Genomic DNA, 13,200 nt, shown 5'->3' on the forward strand with positions numbered 1-13,200 from the left:
GAATTGGCACTGTGGCTTAATTGGTAGAGCACTCGCCTTGAGCTAAAGAGCTGAGGGACAGCGCCCAAGCCCAGAGTTCAAGCCCCACAACCGACAAAAAAAGTCTAGAATGTTCCTATAACAATAAAAATAATTAGGATATACCTTCCATTCAAATCAATGTGCTCTTTCAATATCCTGTATCCCAAATGCTGCATTTTCCTAGATTGTAGCATAGAGTTTAGTTAAAGCGGTCCTCTTTAGTTTAATTTTTTGCTACAAAATATATTTTTCTATATTGCAGATAATGGTTTAACATGTTATTCAGTGGAATGGATATCATATACATGGAAACTGGTCTACAAAACTTAACCAAACCTTTTTTTTTTAATTTAATTTTATTTGTGAACATACTGTACAGAGGGGTTACAATTACATGGGCAGGATAATGCGTACATTTCTTACCAAGCATTGCAGCCTCCTCCTTTGGTTTACCCTTCACATCCCTTCCCAGCCGCTCCCCTCCCCCAAATCCCAATCCTTCTCCTTCTCCTCCCTTCCCCTCCCCTCCCCACGCACCGACATTTAAAGCTCGTTTTGGACATGACAACATGTACTTCTCATTGTTGCAACAGGTCCACCTGTATCCTTAAACAACTGGTTTTTCCCCATCTCCTCCACAAGTTATACTGACATCAAATATAGTGAAAGCAGGGGTTATACTGTGGGGGAGGGACATACAAAGCAACAAAGAGATAATCTTATAAATGTGTTAGAAACACATGCATGAAAGAAAAAAACATTAAAATACATATCTAAGGGTTCATTTTCCTGACATCACATTATCTGACCTTTTCCTCTTGACTCATACATATACTAGATATTGCAAATAAGGGAAACCATGGGACCTATGTTTCTTTGGGCCTGGCTTACTTCACTTAATACAATTTTTTCCAAGTTTTTCCATTTCCTAAAAAATGGGGCAATGTCATTCTTTCTGATGGAGGCATAGAATTCCATTGTGTATATATACCACATTTTCTTGATCCATTCATCTACTGAGGGGCATCTGGGTTGGTTCCATATCTTAGCTATGGTAAATAATGCTGCAATAAACATTATTGTGCTGGTAGCTTTAGTGTGGTCTTGTTTGTAAACATTAGGGTAAATGCCCAAAAGTGGGATTGCTGGGTCATAGGGGAGTTCTATGTGAAGTCTTTTGAGGAACCTCCATACTGCTTTCCAAAGTGTTTGAGCAAGTTTACATTCCCACCAACAATGAAGTAAGGTTCCTTTCTGTCCACATCCCCTCCAGCATCTGTTGTTGTAAGAGTTCTTGATTTTTGCCATTATAACTGGGGTGAGGTGATATCTCAATGTTGTTTTGATTTGCATTTCTTTTATGGCTAGGGATGTTGAACATTTCTTCATAACCAAATCTTTTATACATCTACAGGTGTTGTGATTTTCTGGTAGTAATTTTATCTTTTTCTAACATGTAAATTCCTACCTAATAAAAGGAAGGCTTTAGTGTCTGTATGCTATCTACCTATGATGGATCATTTCTATTGTCTACCATTGATTAAGAAACACTAAAGAGAGGTTCCAGGAGGAAGGCAGAGGCGAAGCTGGAATCTGAACAAGCTCTCCCATAGAAAGCAGTTTTAGAGTTCCAGTGAACAGTCCTAAGCCAGAGAATCACACCAAGTGTGCCATCACAGGACAGAGAGTTAGGCAAGAGAGGGGAAGCCAAGGCAAAGAGACACATCTGAGGGCTTGCCAGCAGCCGCCGCGGCAGCGGCAGGGTCGCGGGGGCGACCGCAGGGCACCCAAACCTGAACCACAGAGGGTCCGGGACGAAGGAGCCAGAAGCAGCGGGCCAGTGGATTCTACTCAACACCAGCAAGAGCCGGCAAGGAACAGACATCTTCATCCTGCACTTTGCAGACCAGAGACGACCCAGGAACCAAGACTCGGCGTGAGTAGAAGCCTGAGGTCCTCACTCCTTCTCAGGGAGCAGAGGAGGGAAGGCCACCCCTCCCTCCCCACTACCCCAGATCTCCATCTTTGTTACAGACAAAAGCCTGGCTGAGCAGCTAGCTCCAACTCAGGCCTTGGAAGAAAACAAACAAGTCATTTAGCAGGTCACAGGAACCTAACCTGACCTGCCAGGCTCAGCTCCACCCAGGGAAAAGTCACCCAGTCTGGGCTGAGCAAGCTGTGAAAGCCCCAGGAGTGGCTTTCTACACTGGGTAAACAGAGTCAGAGGCTGCCCCTCCCTACAGAAGCCTTGACAATCAATGGAAATTCAGTAAACATAAACCCTGAGAATGGCTCCAGGCTGGGTTCTGTGAATGTCTCAGAAGCTAGCCCCTCAGGGAAAAGCTACTGTTTGCTGAAAGGCCTCAACTCTACCCAAAACCTAGCCTCAGTACAGCATCTCCAAACTAGAGGAAACAGCCATCTCTCTCTTTTATGATACTCAAAGCAGATCTCCCTCCCATTGAACTAGGCTGGGAGGAGGACCACAAAATCCTGGGTAAAGCAGAGCATTTTTCTGCCTGCTCAAATTGACTTAAACGAAAAACATTTTTTAAACTTTTTTTAATTTTTAAGTTTTAATTAAAAATATTATTTTCTATTAACTTTGTTTCGTTCTCTTATAATTTTTATTTTAGGTGTATATGTATGTGTACTTTTTTCTTTTTTTCTTTCTTTTTTCTTTTTAGCCCTACTGACCTTTTCATTCTTTTTTTTCTTTCTTTCTCATTCTTTTTACTTTTTCTCCTCCTTTGCTCTTCTTTGTGTAACTTAATTGCTCTTCTGCTCATCCTCAGATATACCCGTAGTCGATTATTAGCCTTTATTCCCCATTGTGCACACATTTAATCCAGAAATTTATTACTCAATTCAAAACCTCTTAGACTTAAATTCCTTAATAGCAGTACTACCTCTTTATACCTATATAATATTTTAAGCATTTTTATTTTTGAATTTTTCACATCTCCTTTCTATGGCTCCTCTTCTCTCATCCTATCCTCCTTCTTCTCGGAATATTACATTTTTAAATTTGCATAATTTTAAGTGTTCTATTTTTTTACTTTTTGTTTTTCTATTTTTTGTTTTTCTTTTTTTCTTTTCTTCTTTTTTTCTCTCTCTCTACTATCTATTTCACTCTTTGAGATTAGGACTTAGTTAATTTAACTCTCCCTTTACTTTCCACATCCCTCTATTCTTATTTTTACCCACATCTCTCCCCAAACCTAATAAGTTCTGGTTGGCCAAATTCTTCTTTGCTGTTCATAGCCCATTAATACATAATTGTTTGATATTGAATAGATATATCTGGTGAACTAGATTGTATTTGAAGACTTTTGACTGTGCAACTACAGACTTTGGTTGATGCTTGCCTTAAGATAGTGTTCTAGCACAAAACTGGTGTTACTTTCATCCCAAATGGGCAGAACAAACCAGAAAAACACAAGAAAAATGGCAAGTCTGGATTTCTCAACTCTCAATCTGTGTGAGCAGATTGAGAACATTCAAAGAGAAAAAAAGGAATGGCATGAGCAGGCTGAGATCACTCAAAGAGATAGACAGGAATTGCGTAAGCTGGCCAAAAACAGAAAAAGAGAAAGTCCGGCATGGCGTGAGCAGGCTGAGAACACTCAAAGAGAACTACAGGAATTGTGTGAACATGAGGAATCTAATCAAAGAGTAATACAGGAATTGAGAGAGCAGGATGAGAATAGACAAAGAACACTAGAGGCATTCATGGAACCCACAAACAGAGAGCTAAAAGGAGTCAGGGAGACCACAAAGGGAATGCTGAATGGAACCCAACAGAAGGAATGAGAGTCCAAGGAAACCATAACCAATCAACTACGTGATTTGAGAATGAACACTGAACACCAAATTAAGGAAGTAAAGAAATTCGTACAAGAGCTAAAACAAAGCTCCAACAAAGAATTTGAAACCATCAAAGCCAACCAACTAGAAGGAAAAGAAATAAAAAACAAAGTAGAAAGTCTTGATAATAGGTTAGACAATGCAGAAGATCAAATCTCGGGGATTGAAGACAGCCTAGATGTTATAGAGAAAGAACATACAACCATCCAAGACAAATCCAAGAAATATGATAGATCCATTCAACACTTGGAAAACACCATCAGAAGGCCTAATCTGAGGATAATAGGTATAGAGGAGCATCTAGAGACAGAAGTTAATGGTCTAGGAAATTTGTTTAACAGGATCCTAGCAGAGAACTTCCCAAACATGCAAAAAGGCCTATTCAGATACAAGAAGCTTTTAGAACTCCAAATAGACAAGACCAGAACAGGACATCACACCATCACATTATAATCCAAACAGGGTTAATTCAGACCAAGGAAAAGATCCTTAAAGCTGTCAAGGAGAAAAGATCAATCACTTATAAAGGGAAATCAATTGGAATCACCTCAGATTTCTCAGCAGAAGCAATCAAAGCAAGATTACCCTAGAATGATGTATGCCATACGCTAAAGACATACAACTATCAACCAAGAATACTGTACCCAGCTAAACTCTCATTCATAACTGAAGGTCAAATAAAAACCTTCCATAGCAAAGAAAAATTGAAACAATATATCTCCACCAAACAAGCCCTACAAAACAGTCTTAAAGAAGTCCTATACAGAGAAAACCAACAAGACCAGTATAAAGGCCAAGAAACTGCACCCAAACTGAGAATCCAAGAACCACAGGAAGAACCCAGTTGCCGCAGCCCCCAAGAAGGTGGATAAAATGACAGAAACTCCCAAATACCTCTCAGTCCTCTCTCTCAACATGAATGGACTGAACTCTCCAATTAAGCAACCTAGACTGTCTAGTTGGATTAAAAAGCAAGATCCTTCTATCTGCTGCCTTCAGTAGTCACATCTTGCCCATAAGAACAAACACATTTTCAATGTTAAAGGCTGAACAAAATCTACCAAGCAAATGGCCTCCATAAACAGGCAGGAGTTGCAATCCTAATATCAGATAAAATAGACTTCAAATTAAAATGAGTGAGAAGAGATAAAGAAGGTTGCTACATACTAATTAAGGGATCTCTCTTTCAGGAGGATATTACAATTCTAAATATCTATATGCCAAACAACAGAGCACCCAAATTTATCCAAGGAACACTTCTTTCCCTCAAATCCCACATAGATCCAAAGACATTAATTGTTGGGGATTTTAACACACCACTTTCCCCACTAGATAGACAACTCGGCAAAAACTCAACAGAGAAACAGCAGATCTAAACAACTGCATAGATCAACTGGATTTAACAGACATCTACAGAATATTTCACTCAATGGCATCAGAATACACGTTTTTCTCAGCAGCACATGGAACATTTTCCAAAATAGACCACATTTTAGGCCACAAAGCAAACTTGTCCAAATTCAGAAACTTTGAAGTTATACGTTGCATTCTCTCAGATGACAAGGAAATACAATTAGAACTCAACACCAAAAGCCATCAAAGAAACACATGTAACACATGGAGGCTGAACAACACACTGCTGAATCATGAGTGGGTCATGGAAGAGATTTGAAAGGAAATTCAAATATTCATGATATTCAACAAAAATGCACACAAAAATTACCAGCTCCTCTGGGACACAGTAAAGGCAGTACTCAGGGGCAAGTTTATAGCTCTGAGTTCCTACATCAATAAATTGGTGAGATCTGAAAACAACAATTTAATGAAATATCTGAGCTTCGTTGAAAAAGAGTAGCAAGATAAACCCTAATCCAGTAGACTGAAAGAAATAATTAAAATTAAACAAATTAGAATAAAAAAAAATAGAAAGAATCAACAAAACAAAGAGCTGGTTCTTCAAAAAAATTCACAAAATTGACACACACTTAGCAAATCTTATCAGAAAAAAAGACAACATGCCCAAATAAATAAACTCAGAGATGAGAATGGAACATCAACACAGAATCAACCAAGATTCAGAACATTATAAGGGAATACTTCTCAAAACTTTATGCTAATAAGTTTGAGAACTTGGCAGAAATGGACTTCTTCCTAGCAAATATTGACATGCCGAAACTAAACCAAGATGAGTTAAACCATCATAACAGGCCCATATCAAGCACTGAAATAGAAACAGCAAAAAGAGACCTCCCAACTGAGAAAAGCCCAGGACGAGACGGTTTTACAGCGGAATTCTACAAGGCCTTCAAAGCAGAGCTCACACCAATACTCCTCCAAGTCTTCAATGAAATTGAAAGAGAAAGTTCACTACCGAACTCATTCTATGAGACCATCATAACCCTCATCTCCAAACCAGGCAAGGACTCATCAAAGAAAGAGAACTAGAGACCCATTTCTTTGATGAACATTGATGCAAAACTTCTCAACAAAATTTTGGCCAATTGACCTCAACAATTCATCCAAAAAATCATACACCAGGATCAAACAGGATTTATTTCAGGGATGCAAAGCTGGTTTAATATACACAAATCAATTAATATAGTTCATCACATCAACAAGAGCAAGGATAAGAACCACATGGTTATCTCAATAGATGCAGAAAAAGCATTTGACAAGATCCAACACCCCTTTATGATGAAGGTTCTGGAAAAACTAAGAATCCAAGGTCAGATAAGTTGATGTTAGGTGAAATGAACCTGACATAAGTACTCAAATGTGTTTTCTTTCATGCAATTGTTTCTAACATATTTATAAGATGCTTTCTTTGTTGCTTTGTATGTCCATCCCCCACTGTATATCCCCTGCTTTCATTGTATTTGATGTTGGTATAATTTGTGGAGGGGAAGGGCAAAAACAAACCATTTAAATAGGGATACAGGTGGACCCATTGCAACAATGAGATGTACAAGTGGTTATGTCGAAAAACGAGCTTTACAACTTTGGCGGCGGGGTGGGGTCGGGGAGATGGGAAGGGTTGGAAGGGGAAACAAAGGAGGAGGCAACAAGGCTTGATAAGACATGTATTCATTACCTTGCTCATGTAATTATAACCCCTCTGTATGGTATTTTCACAATTAAAAAAAGAAGCAAGCATGGTGGAATTTGATGGATATTTCATTGACTCACTCACCAATTTTGGTAACAGTGACATTTTAAATTATGAGTCTTCTCATCCAATATAGGCTTCCTATTTACTCTTATATTTTTCCCTCCTGAATAGATTTTCTGAATCCAGGACCACAATTCTCACTGCGGACAGACTTTGGGGTCTAAAACAGGCAGATTAGTGTTGATGAGACACAGGTTAGTTATATTTAATACACTCAAATTCGAGTATTGTAAGCAGTTTGATCTTTCAGAATCAAAATTTCTGTATAAATGCATGTATAATAATATATAGTCATCTGGACGATATTATTTTAGGTATTATAACATACTGAAATGCAAGTGTTTTAAGTCATTGCTCTGCCCTTCTTAATGGAAAAATTAGGAACTGTTAAATAACCACTCTCTGAAGATGGATAATCATCTAAAATAACAAACAACTGGACAATTGATTATTGATTGAAACATAGGACAATGAATAAAATTAAACATTCTTCCCTATAAATTGATTTTCAAAGTTATTGTGTTACAGTGATCCAGAGCTTTGCAACATAGATGATATTTATATTTGGGAAACATAAAAATATTAAGAAACAACTGACAAGTAAATGTGCTCCATATGAACTCATTAATCAATTACTTCATAAAAACTGTTCTAAATGGCGAGTGCCTATGACTTATTCCTGTAATCCTAGCTAATCAGGAGGTAGAAATATGAGGATCATGGTTTTTAAAGCTAGAGCGAGTGAGAAATTCTGTGAGATTCTTATCTCCAATAAACCACAAGAAAACCGGATGTGCAAGTGGCTCAAATGGTAGAGCGATAGCCTTGAGCTGAAGAGCTAAGGGACAGCGCCCAGGCCCAGACTTCCAACCCCACGACTGAAAAAAAAATGTTCTAAATAGGAAGATTGCTTACTTTACTGTATTATTAATGAAGACAAGAGGAAGAAATTCTAGCAAGACATATGCTCATTTATTCTTATTTCAGATCACCATTGTTTGATTCCACGAACCTCTGTAAATGCCATGGGCCATTCTATCATATTTTTGGATAGAGATAATTGATGAGCATGTGGTGCATATGGAGAAAAGTTTTCCACTTTAATCAATTGCCAAAGACCTTCTGGAAAATTTGCAAAGGTTCACAATGTCATACTCTGCCACCAATTTCTTTGTCTCATCCAAAATCACTTGCTCACCAGCAGGATTGTTGTAATGGATTTCTTCACTAAGGGGTGGAGCTAAAAGATATACATCCACCAGGGTGAAGTTAGTCAAAGTTCACACAGAAAACTGGAAGAAAGAGTATGTATGTCATTGATTTTCATTTCTGTTTTAAAATCCATCTATAACAGAATAATGTAGCAGAACTGAAAGTCTATGGAGAACTAATATAAAATAATGCTCACAAGTCCTAAGATGCAAGTAATTAAGATAACACCTCAAGATTAAAAATCTACTATGTTCACTGAAATAATCACAAATCTTACACATTCCACTGCCTGGCTACACAGACAGAGAGAATTCTGAGTAATTCCACTCTGTAATTCAGTTGAATTGTTATAAAAAATTACCTGATAAAATTATTTCACTTATGAAATATGAACAACTTGCACAAAATATTGAGGTGAACAAATTTTTCTTTATTGCTGGCCTGTTCAAATAGAAAACCACTAAGTGCAAAATTGAAAGCTTGAGCACTGAGGTGTTAGAGATAGCTGGAATGAAAAGAATAAATACAGAATTAATTAAAAATTTATTCTTGCCACTGCTTTTTCAAGTAAAATTCTACATGGTTTAAAAACTATTTCAAAAACAATATGGGTGATGGTGGCTTACAACTGTAATCCAAACTACATAGGAGGCAGAGATCAGAGGATCACAGTTTGAAGCCAGCCTGGACAAGAACAACCATGAGACATCGCCAATTACCTACTGAAAAAAATCAAGAAGTAGATTTTTTTTAAGAAATGGTTTCACCTCCTGTTTTCTCTGTGTGTTCGTCTTTTTGTTGTTGTCTGTCTGTTGGGGCAATTTAACTGATGGAAATTGAACTCTTTTTGGTTGGCGAGAGCTGTGGTGTTTCCCTGCTGTCCCATAGGCATCTTGCTCCCCCCTCTCCTTTTGGTTTCAATATTTTGCTTTTCGTGTCACTTAATTGCTGTTCTGTTCAATCCCAGATATATACTCATCTTCAATTATTAGACCTTATCTTTCATTGTGTGCATACTTCATTCAGATATCGATTACTCATTTCAGAAATTCTCAGCCTTAACTCCTTTAATTGTAGTATTATTTCTTTATACTTATAGAATTGTTTTCTTGTCAGTCGTGGCGCTTGAACTCTGGGCCGGGGTGCTGTCCTCAGCTCTTCAGTTCAAGGGGAATGCTCTACTGCTTGAACCAAAGTGCCCCTTCTGTTTTTCTGATGGTTTATTGGAGATAAGTGTCTCATGGACTTTCCTGACCAGGCTCACTCTGAAATCCTCAGATTTCAGCCTTCTGAGTAGTTAGGATTATGGGTGTGAGCCACTGGTGCCCAGCTTTTCTATAATTTTCCTGTCTCATGTCTAGATTTTTTAGTTCTCATTTTTCCTGTTTTCTTTATCTCTCTTCTCCTTTCCTTCTATCCTTTACCTCTCTCTGAATTTATGTCTTAGTTATCTTCCCTCTCTACTTTTCCCTCCCCACATTCCTCTAATCTTATTTTCTCCTCATAATTCTCCTTAAACCTATTATTCTGTGTTCCACTGACTCCTTCTTTCATTTTCTAAGTCCAATGATCCATAGTTGTTTGCTGTTGAACTAGATTGTATCTGTAGAATGAGATTGTATCTGTACTCATTTTGACTGTGTCATTTTGACTGTGTGTTAACGGACTGAACTCTCCAATTAAGCGACATAGACTGTCTAGTTGGATTAAAAAACAAGACCCTTCTATCTGCTGCCTGCAGGAGTCACATCTTGCCCGTAAAAACAAACACATTTTCAATGTTAAAGGCTGGAACAAAATCTACCAAGCAAACGGACCCCATAAACAGGCGGGAGTTGCAATCCTAATATCAGATAAAAGAGACTTCAAATTAAAATTTGTGAGAAGAGATAAAGAAGGTCGCTACATACTAATTAAAGGATCTCTCCTTCAGGAGGATATTACAATTCTAAATATCTATTCGCCAAACAATGGAGCACCCAAATTTATCAAAGAAACAATACTTTCCCTCAAATCCCATATAGATCCAAAGACATTAATCGTTGGGGATTTTAACACACCACTCTCCTCACTAGATAGATCAACTCGGCAAAAACTCAACAGAGAAACCGCAGATCTAAACAGCTGCATAGATCAACTAGACTTAACAGACATTTACCGAACATTTCACCCAGCAGCATCAGAATACACGTTTTTCTCAGCAGCACATGGAACGTTTTCTAAAATAGACCACATTTTAGGCCACAAAGCAAACTTGTCTAAATTCAGAAACATTGAAGTTATACCTTGCATTCTCTCTGACCACAAGGGAATAAAATTAGAACTCAACACCAAAAGCCACCAAAGAAAGTCCGGTATCACATGGAGGCTGAACAACACACTGCTGAATCATGAGTGGGTCATGGAAGAGATTAGAAAGGAAATTCAAATGTTCATGCTATTCAACAAAAATGAACACACAAAATACCAGCTCCTCTGGGACACAGCAAAGGCAGTACTCAGAGGCAAGTTTATAGCTCTGAGCTCCTACATCAACAAATTGGAGAGATCTGAAACTAACAATTTAATGACACATCTAAACCTCCTTGAAAAAGAGCAGCAAGATAAACCCCAATCCAGTAGATGGAAAGAAATAATCAAAATTAAATCAGAATTAAATGAATTAGAATCCAAAAAATCTATAGAAAGAATCAACAAAACAAAGAGTTGGTTCTTCGAAAAACTTAACAAAATTGACAGACCTTATCAAATCTTATCAGAAAAAGAAGAGAACACACCCAAATTAATAAACTCAGAGATGAGAATGGAAACATCACCAAGGAAACAACCAAGATTCAGAACATTATAAGGGAATACTTCTCAAAACTTTATGCTAATAAGTTTGAGAACTTGACAGAAATGGACCTCTTCCTAGCAAATATTGACATGCCAAAACTAAACCAAGATGAGGTAAACTATCTTAACAGGCCCATATCAAGCATTGAAATAGAAACAGCAATAAGAGACCTCCCAGCTAAGAAAAGTCCAGGACCAGATGGTTTTACAGCGGAATTTTACAAGGCCTTCAAAGCAGAGCTCACACCAATTCTCCTCCAACTCTTCAATGAAATTGAAAGAGAAAGCTCACTACCGAACACATTCTATGAAGCCATCATAACCCTCATCCCAAAACCAGGCAGGGACTCATCAAAGAAAGAGAACTATAGACCCATTTCTTTGATGAACATTGATGCAAAACTTCTCAACAAAATTTTGGCCAACCGAATTCAACAATTCATCCAAAAAATCATACACCACGATCAAACAGGATTTATTTCAGGGATGCAAAGCTGTTCAATATACGCAAATCAATTAATATTATTCATCACATCAACAGGAGCAAGAATAAGAACCACATGGTTATCTCAATAGATGCAGAAAAAGCATTCGACAAGATCCAACACCCCTTTATGATGAAGGTTTTGGAAAAATTAGGAATCCATGGAACATTCCTCAATACAATAAAGGCGGTATATGACAAACCTACAGCCAGCTTTATACTCAATGGTGAAAAACTAAAGCCATTTCCCCTTAACTCAGGAACAAGACAAGGATGCCCACTCTCTCCACTTCTCTTCAATCTAGTATTAGAATGCCTAGCTACAGCAATAAGACAAGATGCAGACATAAAGGAGATCCAAATAGGGAAAGAAGAAATAAAACTCTCCCTCTTTGCAGATGACATGATCTTATATTTAAAGAATCCCATAGACTCCACTCCCAAATTACTCAAGCTGATTCAAATCTTTGGCAAAGTAGCAGGTTATAAAATTAACCCCCAAAAATCAATGGCTTTTCTGTATGCCAACAATGAGAAAAGTGTGGCTGAAATTAGGAAAGCAACTCCATTTGTAATAGCCCCACAAAAAATAAAATACCTAGGAATTAACTTAACTAAAGAAGTGAAGGACCTCTATGATGAAAACTTTAAAATCTTGAAAAAGGAAATCAACACAGAACTTAAAAAATGGCAAAACCTCCCATGCTCCTGGATTGGAAAGATTAACATCGTGAAAATGGCAATACTTCCCAAGGCTATCTACAAATTCAACGCAATACCTATCAAAATTCCACCCTCATTCTTCAAGGAAATAGAAGAGGCAATCCAAAAATTCATATCGAACAATAAAAGACCCCGAATAGCAAAAACACTCCTCAACGGAAAGAACACTGCTGGAGGAATATCAATACCAAATTTCAAACTCTACTATAAAGCCATAGTAATCAAAACAGCTTGGTATTGGCAAAAGAACAGACCTCAGGACCAATGGAATAGAATTGAAAACCCAGAAATGAACCTACAGACCTATAGCCATCTAATCTTCGATAAGGGAGCTAAAATAATAGAATGCAAGACAGACAGCCTCTTCAGTAAATGGTGCTGGCAAAACTGGTTAACTACATGTAGAAAACTAAAGCTAGATCCTTATATATCACCCTGCACCAGAATCAACTCCAAATGGATCAAAGACCTTGAACTCAAAGCAGACACTCTGAAAACATTACAGGATGGAATAGGAGAAACCCTGGGTCTCCTTGGCTCAGGCCGAAATTTTCTGAATAGAGACCCGGAAACACAACAAATCAAAGAAAGGTTGGACAAATGGGATTGCATAAGGTTGCAGAGCTTCTGCAGGGCAAATGACATAGCTAGCAAGATCAATAGAAAGCCCACGGATTGGGAGAAGATCTTTACTAGCCATACAAGGGACAAGGGTCTCATATCTAAAATATACTTGGAACTCAAAAAATTAAACCACCCAACAACAAATCCTCAAAGAAACAACTGCCCAATAAGTAAGTGGGCGAAAGACTTAAAGAGAAGCTTCTCTGAAGAAGAAAGAAGGATGGCCAATAGACACATGAAGAAATGTTCAACATCCCTAGCCATA

Source organism: Dipodomys spectabilis, unplaced genomic scaffold (genome assembly GCF_019054845.1).
Source record: "Dipodomys spectabilis isolate Male_0828 unplaced genomic scaffold, ASM1905484v1 ptg000006l, whole genome shotgun sequence".
Classification (NCBI taxonomy): domain Eukaryota; kingdom Metazoa; phylum Chordata; class Mammalia; order Rodentia; family Heteromyidae; genus Dipodomys; species Dipodomys spectabilis.